This window comes from Oncorhynchus nerka, linkage group LG7, assembly GCF_034236695.1.
Source record: "Oncorhynchus nerka isolate Pitt River linkage group LG7, Oner_Uvic_2.0, whole genome shotgun sequence".
In the NCBI taxonomy this organism is placed as follows: Eukaryota; Metazoa; Chordata; class Actinopteri; order Salmoniformes; family Salmonidae; genus Oncorhynchus; species Oncorhynchus nerka.
Window position 1 is genome coordinate 36,328,148 of NC_088402.1, and position 6,000 is coordinate 36,334,147.

The following is a 6,000-nucleotide window of genomic DNA, read 5'->3' on the forward strand; positions in this document are numbered from 1 at the left end:
ATCAGAAAACCTGTCAGTATCTGGTGTGACCACCATTTGCCTCATGCAGCGTGACATCTCCTTTGCATAGAGTTGATCAGGCTGTTGATTGTGGCATGTTGTCCCACTCCTCTTCAATGTCTGTGCGAAGTTGCTGGATATTAGCGGAAACTGGAACACTGCGTCATACTCGTTGATCCAGAGCATCCTAAACATGCTCAATGGGTAACATGTCTGGAGAGTATGCAGGCCATGAATGAACGGGAACATTTTCAGGTTCCAGGAATTGTCTACAGATCCTTGCGACATCGGGCCGTGCATTATCATGCTGAAACATGCGGTGAATAAATGGCACAATAATGGGCCTCAGGATCTCGTCACGATATCTTGGTGCATTCAAATTGCCATTGATAAATTGCATGTGTGTTAGTTGTCCATAGCTTATGGTTGCCCATACCATAACCCCACCATGGGGCACTCTTCACAACGTTGACGTCAGCAAACTGCTCGCCCACACAACACCATACGCGCTGCCTGCCATCTGCCCAGTACAGTTGAAACTGGGATTCATCCATGAAGAGCACACTTCTCCAGCATGCCAGTGGTGAGCCTTTGATCACTGAAGTCAGTTACAACACCGAACTGCAGTCAGGTCAAGACCCTGTTGAGGACGACGAGAACGCAGATGAGCTTCCCTGAGATGGTTTCTGACCGTTTGTGCAGAAATTCTTTGATTGTGCAAACCCACAGTTTCATCAGCTGTCCAGGTGGCTCATCTCAGACGATCCTGCAGGTGAAGAAGCCATATTTGGAGGTCATGGGCTGGCATGGTTACACGTGGTCTGCAGTTGTGAGGCCGGTTGAACGTACTGCCAATTTCTCTAAAACGACGTTGGAGGCGGCTTATGGTAGACAAATGAACATTAAATTCTCCGGCAAAAGCTCTGGTAGACATTCCTGCAGTCAGCATGCACACTCCCTCAAAACTTGAGACATCAGTGGCATTGTGCTGTGTGACAAAACTGCACATTTTAGAGTGGCCTTTAATTATCCCCAGTACAAGGTGCACCTTTGTAAACAGCATGATCATTAATCAGCTTCTTGATATGCCACATCTGTCAAGTGGATTGATTACCTTGGCAAAGGAGAAATGCTCACTAACAGGGATATAAACAAATTTCAGAGAAATAAGCTTCTTTTTTTCAGCTCATGAAACATGGGACCAACACTTTACATGTTGCGTTTATATTTTTGTTAAGTATACTTGACTAGTGAAATGGCCGTCTGTGACATTATGTTCTCTAATAGGCTTGGGTGGTATACCTTACATCAGGTTATTTGGAAATAGCCACGGATGGTTTTACAATAACATAACTACGACTTTTCATGTTTTTCTATACATTTTAATATTTGCAGCTACTTTTTAAGTAAGCATAAATCCCAGTCAACTTGTTCAATGCGTTAGGAGATAAAGCAGATTGCGTTCTTATTTTACATTATGAAGTTCACTTAGTTCCCCAAAACAGTTGAGCCAGTCAAGTGTTTGTTTGTAAATGGCACAACAGGAGAAACCGGAAGGTGATTCCAGCTGTGCATTGACAGGGGTTGCGTTTTATATTGAAAGTCAGTGATTTTTTGCGTCAATAGAGTGATAAGGGACGTGCAACTCTAATCTTTCCTACACAGAAAATACATTAATACAACACATTTGGCAGAAAATAGCTTGTTTTCATCAGATGACAGAAGTCCAACGCTATTTGGCTGGCAGCCACACAAGGGAGCTTACAATGAAAAATAAAGGTATTTTTTGCAAAAACGATGCATGGCCAACAAATTTCTAATGTTTAGGCCCATCATAGAAAGAATGTAGCCAGCTACATTTCCTAATGTTTTGCTTTAAGTTCATATTGAATTTCTACCAATAGATACCCATCCGTCAGAGTAGTGTCTGTGTCTATAAGTAAATACCTGCAGTCAACTTGTGCAATACGTTAGGAGATAAAGAACACTGCGTTCTTCATTTCACCCGGTCACAATTTTTCATTATCAAGCTTACCAGTAGTCCCCAGTCACGCAGTGTTCGTTTACAAGCACAGCGATGAGAGACCGGAGCCTTGTGAGTCACCCACTGTTGTGAAGCATGCGCCAGGTGATCTAATTACAGTATGGAATTCACAACTAAATGTTTGCCAGCTAGATATCTTAGAACTCCTAAGTTAATTGTATAAAATGTGCTAAATGCTCAGCAGTCTCGTCTGATCTCGACAGCTAAGCAGGGTCAGTTGGGTTTGAAAACCGCGCCCCTTGTGTGCAGTGATAGTATTACTGAATACCTTGGTATGCCAGTCTGGATACCACCCAAGCCTAGTTAAGAAGACCCCTAACTTAATTTGCTAAATGGCTGAATTAATAAGGTGACAACGCATCATATTGTGTTAGCTTTTTGTCGTGTTTTGTTCATTTGCACAATGTCTCTCGTTCACATTTGCTTGTAAATGTCCAAACTCACCAAAAATGACATTCGATAGTTCCTACCTGTTTAACTTCATGAGCTGGATTGCCAGTCTTTGCAATTTGTTTATTTTCCTTTGGGCTCGTTAGCATATTTAGCTAGCAAACAACATGGAAATTCTCTATTACTTGTGCAATTTTTGGGGGGTCATTCTGGTACACCCAATAGGCTTTTTTGCGGGTTATTTGGCACCCCTTTGTGTACTAAGCCGGTAATACCGTAAATACTGGGGTGAGAGAAGTACAGTAGGGGTGCCAGGGCATTCATATTTATTGTGCATCGCTGAGCAGCGCAGAACTGTTGTGAAGGAAATTGTCAAGTAAGTAGGTTTGTGTTTATACAGGACCTCCCACCCTCACCTACCGTCAACCAATCATGTCAATGCAGAGCTATACGGAGCCCTCAGAATTGTTACAAAATTTGAGAGGCGTGCAGCAAGGAGAGCCAATTGGCCACTGCAACGGAGGTTCCACAATTGTATCACACCATCCTTCCCGCGCCTATTCCCGCATATTTTTTGATCAAGCATAAATTGTCTCTTAGAATGGCTTGTGACGATGTTTTCAGAAGGTTGGAAGTTCATTGGTTTCTGATAACAGCTTGAATGTGTACTACATTGTTATATATATATATATATATATATATATATATATAAGTCTGGGTGATGTTTTGTGTAACAAACTGTGCCATACTGCAAGTAAGGCTTACAATCACTTGGGTTATACGAGTACATTTTCAAACATTGATAAAATGACTATCGGAGTCTAAATGATTGTGTCCTTCAGACTGGCCCCAAAGCACAAGGCTGTGTCTGGCCTACTTCTACCCGAGCAGCAGCATTAGAATCAGACTAAGAACCGGATCCCTTGGGACCCTCCACACAACATAGCTGCCAATTTCCAGGTCACATGACATTAAAATGATTAACGTTCCACTACCAATCTAATTCAAGGCCCGGAATCTAATATTAATGTCTGCTGATGCATCAAGAGGTTATGCATAAGCTAAAGGATAAGTACAGTATTTAGGTGGACTCACAGCTAGGGAATCCATATCCTCTGTTCTATGGCACTGCTCACTTGGCTACAGAGATGTGAGCAAATGGTCCACATGAGAAAATATCTGTTATATCTGAACAGTGGTCAAGGCCTTCAAAATATTTTGAAAGACCATAAGAAGCTTCATACAATAGGTTTCCCATTCAAATGTAATAGGATTTATTAAAGGTATGCTGTGTGAAGGTATGCAAACCTAAATATGTAGGCCCCCTATGTGCAATACAGCATGATCTCCAAACCCCAGCATCACAGATTAGTGATTTGTTGTTTGTTTTAATAATCACATGCAAAGCCAGTACATCAAGGTGCAATAATTACATGAGAGAGAGAGATTTGAGAGGTATAAATGATTTTAAAATGCAGAGAGAGATTTGAAGTATAGTGATTATAAAACGCAAATATAAAAAATAAAAAAAGGTTTGAAAGTTTTATCAGCGTGCTCTGACATCTGTGTTTTTGCCTTTGATAGCTAGCCTACCTGAGTATTTCGTCACTAACAGCTACATTGAAGATGAAAATCCAGGGGATATATATAGTCTACTGTGTGCAGCCTGAAGTGTAGCCTATTATTTTCAATTAAAAGTCATTGTCAAAAAAAATGGTAATAGCCAGCCAGACTACTGTAGGCACAGACTGACAGACAGGTCAAAGACGGACAGACATTCTGATGGCACTTTGAAGCCAACTGGGAACACCGGGGGGCGAGGTCAAATCATGACGTCAGTGATCTTCAGGTCGGAAAGTTAATGTTCTAGAAAGATGCCCGAGTTGTCAACTTGGAATTCCAAGTTGGAGCACTGTTCAAAACGATTTTCCCAGTCGGAGCTCGTTTTTCCCCGTTTTCATAAAAGCACTGAAGTCGGAGAACCCGAGTTCCAAGTTATTTTGAACGTGGCAAGAGACTGACAGTCAGACAACAAATCCGCTGTGACAGCTCGCGCTAGCTCTATTGTTTTTGTTGTGGCCCGGTTGTCAACATGCGCGCACCTCCACCGTTATAAACCGAGAGCTTGCACGGTTCACACCATAATGGAGGGTTCATATGTCGTCTAGCGAAGGTGCTCTTTTAGGCCATTTCACAATCTCTGGCGAAGCCGACCGACAGCCATTAGTCTACCTTGCTTGCCAGCCTCAACTCTTACGAAAAAATACAACCCAACCAAGTGCCATGACTGCGACTGAGGTCACCAATTATATTAATACATTTTTAAAAACAATTTAGGGGTGAATAATGTTGTCAATACAAATCAGCCTATTAGGCTACCCTCTTGTCTAGAACGGTTTGATTAAAACAATACAAGCACTCTTGTTCTTACGAGGGAAAAAAACGAAAACGCAGGAAGCAAATGTATAATTCCACTTACCCTGAAATATTACATCCACAATCGTGTGAAAAGCTAGAGGATTGGTTTAAAATATAGGTATAATGAAAATACGATGCGCTATAATCATGATCGACGTCTCAATTTAAATAAATCCACTCTCCCCTTCTCCGTAAAATGTAACTATTCCGTTCAGCCAAACGATACAATGTACCTAGTGCACAACCTACGTCATTGACACCGTTTATGAGTGACTTGTAAGAAGCCAATAGAAAGCTGACACTCCAGCATCAAAGCCAATCACAGTATAAATTACTGTAAATAGGAAGGGCATGAAGGAGACGGGATGACGGCCATGTTCTACAAGGGTTTTTGTATCCCTCCGCTTCGGTATTTACCTTTTGCATGATTTTGCATGTGGGTAAAATGTCACTGTGTGTATAGTCGAATGGCCTACCTCCTCGGGTTCATGTAGAAGACCCGTTAGCTGTTTTACAAATATCTGGTTTACAGTTAGGACATTAGTATACATACAGAATGTTGGTAGAATCTCAATTGTATACTCAACATGTCCTCTCTCCTTCTCAAAACCCATTGGATGAGAAAGCCAGAGGTCCCGCCCCTCTGACCTTCTCCTCCAATTAATTTTGAAAAGGAGGCAGGAGAGAGGACTCAAGGAGGATGCAATTGAGATCCTCCCCTAGTCTTTGAGTTGACAGCAAAAGAAAGTGGATATGTGGACACTGTAAGAAACAAAAAGCTCTGTGAAGTCTCCTCCATGATCAGAAGAGGGTGCCACTTCAACAGTATAGGCATGTGTAGGCCTATTATTTAGGCAGCAGGTAGTGTGTTCTAATTATCTTGATTAACCAATTGCTTTCACCTCCTAAATCGATTGTTATTGCACAGAACATAATTTCCAAAGACCTTGTGTAAAGGACGTCACAATGGTTGATTGCTTAGTGAGTAGCCTACCTTCCCCCTTATTGAACTCAGGACCTACAGTATGGGTGTGTTCAAGCGGGTCACTTTTGTCAAGTCATCACCACCTTTCAAAATGTGTTGCATTCTGGGGATAAAAATTGTCCGACTTGTGCGTACATGTCAACTACATGAACTTTACAACAAC

At 41.7% G+C, this 6,000-nt stretch overlaps 1 protein-coding gene across 3 annotated transcripts in view; it reads right to left on the minus strand.

Annotated features, from left to right (window-relative positions):
• LOC115131531 (myocyte-specific enhancer factor 2D homolog) overlaps positions 1-5,098 on the minus strand; it is a 29,549-nt gene extending 24,451 nt beyond the window's left edge. Inside the window, exon 1 of one of the 3 annotated variants that reach the window (XM_029663321.2) lies at positions 4,914-5,098. The gene's annotated coding sequence lies outside the window, so the exon portion shown is untranslated. The remainder of the gene's footprint in view (positions 1-4,913) is intronic. The other 2 variants (XM_029663324.2, XM_029663323.2) reach the window with 2 other exon arrangements.
• Positions 5,099-6,000: the final 902 nt, after the last annotated feature.